The sequence below is a fragment of the Nomascus leucogenys genome, chromosome 8 (genome assembly GCF_006542625.1).
Source record: "Nomascus leucogenys isolate Asia chromosome 8, Asia_NLE_v1, whole genome shotgun sequence".
NCBI classification, from domain to species: Eukaryota; Metazoa; Chordata; class Mammalia; order Primates; family Hylobatidae; genus Nomascus; species Nomascus leucogenys.
In genome coordinates this window covers 77,792,678-77,805,133 of record NC_044388.1, presented here as the reverse complement: position 1 = coordinate 77,805,133, position 12,456 = coordinate 77,792,678, and the positions used below count along the sequence as shown (strand labels likewise).

Sequence of the window (12,456 nt, the reverse complement as noted above, 5' to 3'; positions counted from 1 at the left end):
ATAAAGGCTGAATTTAAAGAGGTAATAAATAACATGTAAAATTTGTGTATTCATATTTATTTATTTATTTATTTATTTATTTATTTATTGAGACATAGTCTCACTCTGTCACCCAGGCTGGAGTGCAGTGGTGCAATCTCGGCGCATTGCAACCTCTGCCTCCCGGGTTCCAGCGATTCTCCTGCCTCAGCCTCCCGAGTAGCTGGGGCTACAGGAGCACGCCAACACTCCTGGCTAATTTTTGTATTTTTAGTAGAGACGGGGGTTTCACCATATTGGCCAGGCTGGTCTCGAACTCTTGACCTTAGGTGATCTGCCTGCCTCAGCCTCCTAAAGTGCTGGGATTGCAGGCATGAGCCACTGCACCTGGCCTATTTGTGCATATTTAAATGAAAATATATGCACAATCAGCAGTTATATACAAATGTTTATCGGAAGCCTATTTTGATGCTTTTTTTTTTATTTTTATTTTATTTATTTATTTATTTATTTTGAGATGGAGTCTCGCTCTGTTGCCCAGGCTGGAGTGCAGTGGCGTGATCTCGGCTAACTGCAACCTCCAACTCCTGGGTTCAAGCGATTCTCCTGCCTCAGCCTCCCGAGTAGCTAGGATTACAGGCACGTGCCACCACACCTGGCTAATATTTTATTTTTAGTAGAGACAGGGTTTCACCACGTTGGCTGGGATGGTCTCGATCTCCTGACCTCATGATCCGCCGACCTCGACCTCCCAAAGTGCTGGGATTACAGGCGTGAACCACTGCACCCGACTTTTTTTTTTTTTTTTTTTTTTTTGAGACAGGGTCTCACTCTGTCACCCTGGCTAGAGTGCAGTGGCATGATCTTGGCTCACTGCAACCTCTGCCTCCCAGGTTCAAGTGATTCTTCTGCCTCAGCCTCCCGAAGTAGCTGGGATTACAGGCGCCCACCACCATGCCTGGCTAATTTTTGTATATTTAGTAGACTGCAGGGTTTCACCATGGTCAGGCTGGTCTTGAACTCCTGACCTCAGGTGATCCACCCACCTCAGCCTCCCAAAGTGCTAGGATTACAGGCGTGAGCCACCGCACCTGGCCTGATTCTTCTTATTAATGATTTTGCTGGTCTAAGAGTCTAAGGAAAGAAGGACAAGGCAGCCATTACTTTAAATTGCAGCATATTAAAAATGCTATTTTGGACACTGTTTGCATTGTATTTTTGTAAATGTATATGGAGTTTAGTCATAATTTCAAAGACCAGAGGGCTGTTGAAATAAGCAAATACAGCTTTGATGTGGAATATGTAGTTTTCTACATTCAGTTTACCCTAACTCCTAATGAGTGTCTCATTAAGAGTCTTTCATTTTAGGTCTTAATTGTGTTTCTTACTACATAGTAACATATGTTTATTTTATATTAACAGCTAATCAGTACAAAGTCATTTTTCATCCTCATACCTAAGTGGCAATTCTAATTGATTTAAGGAGTATTTATGAAAGGGGTATCTCTCATTCTCTTTTTTAAAGCATTACTTACCTATTTTTTAAAATAATAAAAGTACTTTAATATGTACTTCCCCAAAGTCATGATACGAAAGCAGAAACATTTTTCTAATTTTATTTATATTGAAATATACCTATAGTCTTTTTTTTTACAGCCTTTTTTTTAATGCATGTCTGAAATACACCTATAATCTTTTGCTCAATAAATTAGTATGGCTTTCTGTTGAAATGAATTTCAGATTAAAACAGATTAGAGTATGAGTGTTTGGTATATATATGTATTTCTCATGTAAATAATATGACAATTATTTATTGTAATTCCACCAGCAAATTTATACTTAAATTGTTACCCATTTTTTAAACAAACAGTGGTGCATTTAATGTTTTGGTAAGTCATATTTTATAAATGGAATTGTGAAATTAAAAGACATGTACACTTATGTCTGGATAAGTATTGTCAAATTGTTCTTCTAAAAGATTGTACCAATGTATCTACCTACTAGCAGTGTTAAGAGAAATGAGCACTGCACTCATCAACATTAAGTATTATCAGTCTTTAAAATTTTTGGCTAGTCAGACCAAAAAATGATATTTTTTTGTTTTAATTTGTATTTACTTGGTTATTAATAAAGTGGTATATGGTTAATTAATTTGAATACTCTATTCTCAAGGCTATATATAGAGATAGAAGTTGTCATTTCATTCCAAAGCACTTTAGTCTTATTTTTCAGTGTTTACCAAGTCTTAAAAATGATAAATCCTGAATTGTCCTAGCATTATGTTGTTGTCTGCATTAAGTTGTCAATTATAATTTTCTTAGCAAGATTTTCTAGTTTGGCAGTTATCTTTAATAGCATCTGTTTTTTTACTGTTTTCTTCCAAAGAGCTCTGACAAATATGGTCTTATTTGCCTGGGATAAAGAAGGGAGTAAGACATCATAGGCAATTTTTTAAAAACAAGAAACTATACTACAAAACAGTTAAAAATTACTTGTAAAAGGTTGTATAATCATCTGTGAGTGTTAATTCTATAGGCCATTCCTCTTAACTTCTTAATTTTGGCCTCTAATATATGTTAAATTATTATCTAAGGCCGGGCGCAGTGGCTCACACCTGTAATCCCAGCTCTCAGGGAGGCAAGAGGCAGGAGGATAGCTTGAGCCCAGGAGTTCGAGACCTGCCTGGGCAATATAGCGAGACCCCATTCTCCCGAAAAAGAAAAAAAAAAAAAAAGATAAATTATTATCTAAAATGAGAATTAATAATCCCAATGAATGTAAGTTTTTTTAAATAAGGTTAAAATCATGGTATGCTCCTGTAATATCAGCTGCTCAGGAGGCTAATGCAGGAGGATCTCTTAATCCCAGGAGTTTAAAACCTGGTGGCTCACACTTGTAATCCTAGCAATTTGGGAGGCCGAGGCAGGTGGATCACGAGGTCAAGAGATCGAGACCATCCTGGCCAACATGGTGTGAAACCCTGTCTTTACTAAAAATACAAAAATTAGCTGGGCGTGGTGGTGCACACCTGTAGTCCCAGCTACTCGGGAGGCTGAAGCAGGAGAATCACTTGAACCTGGGAGGCAGAGGTTGCAGTGAGCCGAGATTATGCCACTGCACTCCAGCCTGGCAACAGAGTGACTCTGTCTCCAAAAAAAAAAAAAAAAAAAAAAAAACAGCCTGGACAACATAGTGAGATCCCATCTCAAAAAATAAAATAAAATACGGTTAGGCTGTGACCAGCTTCAGAGAAAGCAGTACTCTTTTCCCCATATCTACCGGTATCTACTATTTTTGTTGTAATTACATGGCGAAGGTTCTGGAGGCTGGTCTTTGTAGCCTACACACCTGGTGTAGGATTCCCTTGCAGCCCAGTCAAGCCTGGGCTCTACTGACTCCTTGTGGCAAGGCTCATAGTCCTTCCACCACCCCAGAAACTTCATGAGAATTCACATGGAAGCTGAGTCATTCTGGCCCCATGTTGTTGGAACTGTACATGCTTTAGGTCTGTCTTGAAACCTGGGCCTCCACAGAAAATTTGTTTCCTCTGCAGCCCTATCAAATGCTTGCTGCTCATCTTCCATGACCCTGAATTAAGAGATGATATCAGCCTCTTTCTCACATGCCATGGCTGCTTTTAAGTCATTACTCAACCCTTTTTATATAAATACCTTTGGCTTATTTAAGGCTTATACCCTCTAGCAATACTATCCTCTACCTTTGTTGGTCATTTTCATCTTCCCACCTACTGGACTTTCTGCTCATTCACAGAGGATTTCTGAAACCCCGAGTAACTGTAGATGTTCTAACCTTTTATAAATTGATGATATCGAGAAACTTCCAAGGCTGGGCGCGGTGGCTCATGCCTGTTACCCAGCACTTTGGGAGGCCAAGGTAGGCTGATCACTTGAGGCCACAAGTTTGAGGCCAGCCTGGCCAACATGGCAAAACCCCGTCCCTACTAAAAATACAAAAGTTAGCTGAGTGTGGTGGTGCACACCTGTAATTCCAGCTACTGGGAAGGCTGAGTCATGAGAATTGCTAGAACCCAGGACGCAGAGGTTTCAGTGAGCCGAGATTGCACCACTGCACTCTAGCCTGGGCAACAGCGTGAGACTGTTTCCAAAAAAAAAAAAAAAAAAAGGAAAGAAACTTGCCCTTTTACTTTATATATTCCCATAGTCACACACCTAGACCTCTGTTTGGCCAGATTACCAGATATATGTATGCAAAGAGAATTTGTAGTGAAAACTGTCGAGTCATATTCAAATCCTTTCTGTAATGAAAAGCTTTTTCCTAAAATCTGTTGGGAATTGCTCATTGGTTAACTACTACTGTAAAAGTATTTGGTTGAAATTCCAGAGTTTTATGAGGTGAAGGATAAAAAGATGGCTCAAGGCCTACTAAAGTCAACCCACATCATTAGTCCCTTTCAGAAGACAAGAACTTGGAGTGTGGAAAGAATCCTGTTTCTGAATCTGCTATAGTTTCTCTCCTCACTTGCCAACAATTTTTAAATATACGGAGAATTTTTAAATGTCTGTATACATTTAGCTTGCACACAGAGTCCTATTCTGTGAGCTATCTCTGACATTTCCAAGATAACGACAGCCATACATAATTGTGTGTTTACTGTGCTGGAAGAGTGTTTCATTCACCACTATGCCCTTAGCATATAGTAGGTGTTCAGTAGATTTAATCCTCATAAGCAGGATATGAAGTATAGGTACTATTTATTACTCCTATTTTACAAACTAAAAACTGAGACACTACAAGGTTAATAAGTCTAAGGTCAAAAAGCTAAAATGATGCTATACTTTATGAATATATGTGGAGAAAGCTTACATGTTGGCAATCTAGAAATCATCAGTTTATCTCCTACTCAGAGGATCTCTCAACTTTCTTTCTTAAATATGCAGATATTATAGCTCTAATAAGCAACTTTAATATAACACTCATGACATTGGGGCAACATAGTGAGACTCCCACTCTTTACGAAAAAAAATTTAAAAATTAGCCAGGCAGGGTGGCACACACCTGTAGTCCCAGCTACTCGGGAGGCTGAGATGGCAGGATTGCTTGATCCCAGGAGATCAAGGCTGCAGTGGGCTGTGATCACATCACTGCACTCCAGCCTGGGTGACAGAGTAAGAGTCTCTCTATTTAAAAAAAAAAAAATCAATATATTATAAAACACATGAAGAAAAATATTTTCCAAACAAAAATAAATTTTACCTTAGGTTTTCAGTGCTTTAAAAAACCCCTGGGGATCAAGAAAGCAGTATAGGATGTTGATTTTCAGACACAGAGCCAATTCTGTGATACCATAGAGCTTTACTGCTCACAAGAGACCATTGCAGCTTCAGCAGTCTTTATTAATTGTTCAGATTGCCATCCTTTTTTATTAAAGCATAATGACTAAGTTAGTCAGTGTCAGATATAATCAAAACCCAAACCTCCTAAATTTTCTCCCTTTATTCAGCAATTTTTTCGCAAATTCCCTGCGCAGTGTGTTATCCCAGTCCATGGTAAATAACTGTTAAAGTCTGATTTTTTAATACAGTGGGAGAAAATAATTCATAGAACATATTTCACTTGATTCCTTTATTTATTTATTTTTATTTTTATTTTTGAAACAGAGTCTCACTGTGCCGCCCAGTGTGCAGAGGTGTGATCTCAGCTCACTGCAACTTCTGCCTCCCAGATTCGAGCGATTCTCCTGCCTCAGCCTCCCAAGTAGCTGGGATTACAGGCATGAGCCACAACACCCGGCTCATTTTTGTGTTTAATAGAGGTGTGGTTTCACTATGTTGGCCAGGCTGATGTTGAACTCCTGACCTCAGGTGATCTGCCCGCCTTGGCCTCCCACAGCGCTGGGGTTAACAGGCGTGAGCTACCGCGCCCGGCCTTTTTACTTTTTTGATGCTAGAAAAATGCTCCCATATCAGCCATATACTACAATATTTTTCACGGTGCAAAAGTTTATTTTAAGGAGAACTCAGTATAAACTGTGTAGTATTTAACATACATGTGAGTGCTCAATGATGTTTTTTCAATAAATATATATGTAAAATTGAAAACTAATGTATTTTATTTAAATTTTTATTAAACTTGGAGATTTCCAGCAGGAAATATAAAGCATCTAGTACAAATCATTTCATACTTGTCAAATCCAGAATGGAGAGTTACTAGAGCATTATTTTTGTAAAGGTAATTATTTAAGAAACAGGTATTTATTTTATTTTTAGTGTACTCCAAGGAGCTCTGAGTAGTATTCATATGATTTCCTCCCCTTATCCTTTCCACAGTCTTACTCAGATATGACTGGCCAGAAATAAGAATGGCTGAAACACATTATTGAGCTGAATAACTAAGCCAAGATTTGAATTTAAAGACTTGCTTAATTCACATATTTTGTGTAATGGCAGTTCTACCTTTATTCAAAAACATCTCCAGTGTTCTACCACCCAAATACACTTTCTACATTTGTTCATTTAGCAAAAATTTGCTGGTTGCCTCTTATATGCCAGACAGTATTCCAAGTACTAGGGGAAAAAAAGATGAATAAAACATGATCCCTGCCCTTGAGGAACTCAAGGCAGAGTATAATAGGAAAGGTGGGTGTGTTAAGAACAGTATAAAGTGTAATGTGAAAGTACATCAGGGTGGTGATAAATAAAAGAGTCTTAGAAGTTTAGAGAAGACTCTAAACTTAATGACTTGCAGATGATGTATACCTAGAAAATGTAGAAAGTGTGACATAGACGTAAGAAGGGAGCCAAGTAACTGTGTCTTTTTATTTTGAGATAATTATAGATTCACATGCAGTTTTAAGAAATAATATAGAGAGAGGGCTGGGCGCAGTGGCTCATGCCAGTAACCACAACCAAGCCCTTTGGGAGGCCAAATCTGGAGGACTGCCTGAGGCCAGAAGTTTGAGACCAGCCTACGCAATGTAGTGAGACCCTATATCTACAAAAAACATGTTTTTTAAGAAATGATAAAATTAAGATTCAGATAGCAAATAATCATGAACAAGCTAATTTCCCTGCTGAACTTATTTGAAGAGAAACCACTGATATATTCAGATCTACTTAATGAAAATGAGAATGCATAATTAAGAATAAATAATTACAAATTAAAATGCTACCTCCCCAACAAAGTAACTTGGATGTATAAAATCACAATGTGAGGAAGGAATGAAAGGCAAAAGAAAAACTCATCTCTGAAAAAACTGAAACACTAGAAATATATTATTGCGATAGATTGATACGTACTTTCAGATAAATATGTAGTTCTGCTGACAGTGTGCATTACACCTACCTTTGGAAATAAAGAGGAAAATGAGACTTTGGTTAGATATATGTACTTTGTTCCACCCACTTTTCTCAACATTTTAATGTTATTTATAGGTAATATTGGAGCAAGAGGGCAGGCTGCAATTGATTGATTGTCTTACAAAATTGTTGTATAGGCTTACCAAATGTTTATTTAACTGAGAGATCAGATTACTTCAAGAAAGTTAAGTAGATTTCTATACTTGAAGGTCTCCTCCTATCCTCTTGATGTACACAAAACTCATGATAATGTTAGTGAAAATTGCATACATGTTCATTGTTCAGGGAGTAAATCCCAAAATCAGGAATTAGTAATTTATTGGAACTGTTACCAAGCCACCTAATAAATGAATATCTGGAATTTTCATGGTTGCAAATGTATGTGACCTTATGTAAATAATTATGTTCTACATTTTAAACTTGAAGGCATATGATACAGTTTGGCTCAATGTCCCCACTCAAATCTCAAGTTGAATTGTAATTCCCAATATTGAGGGAGGGACCTGGTGGGAGGTGATTGGATCATGGGGGCAGATTTCCCCCATGCTGTTCTTGCAGTAGTAAGTTCTCATGAGATTTGATGGTTTAAAAGTGTAGGGCACCCTGCCCCTCATTTGCTGTCTTTCTCTCCTGCCAACGTGAAGGTGCTTGCTTCCCCTTCAACTTCCACCATGATTGTAAGTGTACTGAGGCCTCCTCAGCCATGCTTCCTGTTAAGCCTGTGGAACTTGAGTCAGTTAAACCTCTTTTCTTCATAAATTACCCCAGTGTTAGGTAATTCTTTATAGTAATGTCAAAATGGACTAATACAGTGTATAACTTAGCACATTTAAAGTTTGAAGGAGAAACCAGTTCTTATTTTAAATTGTACTAAATGGTTTCCTTTGTAGTCATTTCTAAGTAACCTGAAAATTCCTCCAATCTTTTCAACTCTCTGTATAGTACATACCTCCTTGTCTAGTATTAGTCACTTTGAGTGGACTTGGCAGCTTACTAGCAAGCTTATCTTGTCTTTATAGAAAATGTAAGAATAAGTGTGTAGAAGATAGAGATAATTCCCATTCTGCAGACCCTTACCTTTCATCAAAGGAAGGGAAAGATTGTCTCCTTCTAGCCTGCCTTTATAAACTTTACAAGCTCTCAACATTAAAGGATAAATAAACTTTAGTTTTTCACTGAGAATCTTACGGCACTGAGGAATGGACTGACTTACTCTTCAGTCCAATCACATTTGGGAAGACACAGATCTCTGATATATAAAGTAGAAGGCCACTAAGAATTTTGTTAAATTTCAAACTTATATGCCACACCTTTTTAAAACTAAATCTAGGCATAAAAGTCCATGTAGACTTGTATTTTACTATTAAATCCACTAATACAAACAAATTCTGGGACATAATTATCTGAGTTATGAATTGAGAGTGAAAATAAGGTCCTCATTAATAACCCTAAGGCTAAAAGATTCACTAAATCTTACAGAATAAGGTCAGTGCTGCTGACCTTTATAGATCCCTGGATGTGGTGGGAGTTGCCTATAGTCCTAGTACATGGGAGGATGAGGCAGGAAGATCACTTGAGCAAAGGAGTTCAAGTCCAACCTAGGCAACATAGCAAGACCCAATCTCTTAAAAAAAAAAAAAAAAGTATACATTCCAGACAGCTTTCTGATTGGGTTTTGAAAATCTCCCTCAAATTACACAGCAGTGAAGCAATGTACATAACTGGGAAAGCTTTTTAACCTCTAAAACTATTCAAAGACTTACTTATAGGGATCTGTTTGCCAGCATACTAATCAATTCTATGTATGATTTTGTTGTACTAATCAATCCTATGTATGATCTGGTCAAACCCAATATGCAGTTATTCATCTTGAAAAACAGCTGTTTTCTTCGGTTGTCTACTAGTTAAAATAATTAGGCATGTCATCTAAAAGGTACACACAGTTCGTCTTGAAAACTTACAAATGCCTGTAGAATGATTATATTTCAGTTAAAAAAAAAACAAAATGAGCTCTGCATAATCTACATGTATATGTTTGTGTGTGTATATATATACATATATAAACAATGATAAAGTATACATACCAGGCTCTTAACATTGCTTTTCCTCATCAGACTTGGAATGGGTTAGAAAAGAGGGCTGAGAAACACAATTAGCTTTCCTTTATTTGTATTTTTATTGTATTGTTTCATTTGTTTTAAAAAGAGAGAGTAAAAAGATAATTATGCAGGATTTCAGTTTAATAGTAGTAAGCGTGATCTTCATTTGTTGTAAGCCATTCTAATTGTTGACTTGATAAAAAATCATCATAAAAGCAATACTAAACTACTTTGAGAAGTTGAAGAAACTCAAGCAAATTATATAATAATAAATATTATGAGCTAATTGGCCTTTTAGTTATAGAACATAAAAATAATTCTCTCTGTAATCATGGATATTAAAGGAAAGATATACATCCTAAGAACACTAATCATTACGGTGAGGTAGTTTCAGATATAAAGGAAGACATGGTTCAATTTTTAAATTATTTCATCAATGTTATCTAAACTTTTACTTTTTTAAGCCCATTATATTTTAGACAGGAACCAGTTCTAATGTAGCAGGAAAAAATTCTAAAGTAAGCTACAGGGTCTCAATATTAAACCTTTCTCTCTCACCCTCTCATCCCTGGTTTAGGGATGCTTATATAGAACTTTTACCTATAGGTAAATGCAAAATAAAGGTAAAAGTTCTATATAAGCATCCCTAAACCAGGGAAGGTAGTAGTGGGTAGCAAGGGTGATGAACTGGTTCCTGTCTAAAATATAATGGGCTTAAAAAAGTAAAAGTTTAGAATAACACTGGATGAAATAATTTAAAAATTGAGCCATGTCTTCCTCTGTCTCGAAAAAAAAGGGGGGTTCCTTTTTGTTTGTTTTTTGTTTTTGAGACAGAGTCTCACTCTGTTGCCAGACTGGAGTGCAGTGGCGCTGGAGTGCAGTGGCGCAATCTTGGCTCACTGCAACTTCCACCTCCTGGGTTCAAGTGATTCTCCTGCCTCGCCTCCCAAGTACCTGGGACTACAGGCACGCACTACCACGCCCAGCTGCTTTTTGTATTTTTAATACAGATGGAGTTTCGCCATGTTGTCCAGGCTGGTCTCGAACACCTAACCTCAAGTGATCTGCCCGCCTCAGCCTCCCAAAGCTCTGGGATTACAGGCATGAGCCAATGTGTCCAGTCAAGAATCTTATTCTTGTAACAATCTGGCACAATGGAAGGGTCTTTTAATGGTATAAATAAGGATATCCAGTGTTTAAAACAGCTCTTCACAGGTCTCTGTAATTGTAACTCTTTCCCTGTTCTTAACAAACCACAACTTGATCGTCTCTCAAGTTTTCCATAAATGAGTTGATCAGAGATCTATGCAGTGCTTGGCAAATACCACCTGAGCTGCCAGTACTGGCGGGATTCCACATAAGCCTCTTTTTTTTTTTTTTTTTTTTTAATAAACCGATAGAAAAAAAATTTGCAGGCATATATAAAGAATTGGTAGATCAAAAGAAAAGAATCAGAGATGTCTCCAAATGAAATGAATTATTTGTAGAAAATAGGAAACTTGAGAAAATCCTAACTCATTCTTCACAGATAGTGTGAATAGAGAAGATAGACGAAAAGCACTGCTGAGCAAAATGATGAAGAAAATTATGGACAAAATAGTTCACACTCAATTTGAGTGAGAAAAAGACCATAGTGAAATTTCTGAATGTCAAACAAAAATTATGCTAATATCCAGAGAGAAAAACACACAAATCAGATTCACATCAGACTTGTCCTGTATAGTACTAAATGCCAAAAAGTAATGGAGAAATCTCTAAAGGCTAGAAGATTTTGAGGAAAAAAGATGTTACAATCTGTTGCTCATTTGTGAATTTAAGGGAAAAGTCAGAGAAAAAAATTAGCAACAATGAACAGTGAAACCAAGAAAGCCTAGAATATGTGTCTGAATACTTCTCGATAATCTGTTTTTTAACTTAATATAAGTATTTCCTGGGTGCAGTGGCACCTGCCTATACTTCCAGCTACTCAGGAGGCTGAGGCAGGAGAATTGCTTGAGGTCAGGAGTTCAAGACCAGCCCAGGCAACATGGTGAGAGTTCATCTCAAAAAAAGACAAAAAAAAAATATAAATATTAGGGCAAATTTTATTTTTAAAATTATAGTAATGTGGATTATAGGTAATTTCAATAAAATAAAAGGTTATTTGTTTCAATCATCAGAAGAAAAATAAGTGAGACACAGTATATATATATACACTACAAAGTGAGACGTAGTATAACATTATGGGAGAAAATGGGAGCAAGAAAGTATAAAAAACAAAAAGCATAAAGAATGAGAAAAATCAGACCAAATACATCAATTATAACAATAAACATTTTCATAGTAGATTGAACACTCTTATAGATTTAACTACCTCCCCCACTCCCCCCGCTCCCCCCAAAAAAGCCTGTTTATCCAAAGAGACCTTTAACAAAATTAAATGGCAGATCATGGTTTGGGAAAGATTTTTGTAATATGTATGATGGCACAATTATCTGTAATATATAAAAAGCTCTTACAAATCAATATGAAGAAAGGAAAATAATAATACCCAATGTTAGGGAAGCTATACTATTAAAGCACATTTGGATGGGCTTTCTGGAATTCAGTGATGTATGGTTGCAAAGATATAGCTATAAGAATGTTTATATCAAAGTTTTTAATAATAATGAATACTAGATGCACCCAAATATTTGATGAGGAGGATGACTTACCTTACAATATAGTCATATAACGGAATTTATTCAGCCATTTCAAAAATGATATAAAAGGCCGGGCGCAGTGGATCACCTGAGGTCAAGAGTTCGAAATCAGCCTGGACAACATGGTGAAACCCCATCTGTACTAAAAATACAAAAATTAGCTGGGCATGGTGGTGGGCTCTGTAATCCCAACTACTTGGGAGGCTGAGGCAGGAGAATCGCTTGAAACTGGGAGGCAGAGGTTGCAGTGAGCCAAGATTGCACCATTGCACTGTAGCCTGGACAAGAAGAACAAAACTCTATCTCAAAAAATATATATATTTTATATATATATATATATTATATATATATTTTATATAT

At 36.8% G+C, this 12,456-nt stretch overlaps 1 protein-coding gene across 3 annotated transcripts in view; it reads left to right on the top strand.

Annotated features, from left to right (window-relative positions):
- ZCCHC7 (zinc finger CCHC-type containing 7) overlaps window positions 1-12,456 on the top strand; it is a 236,930-nt gene that overhangs the window by 186,700 nt on the left and 37,774 nt on the right. The gene's annotated exons all lie outside the window — the stretch shown is intronic.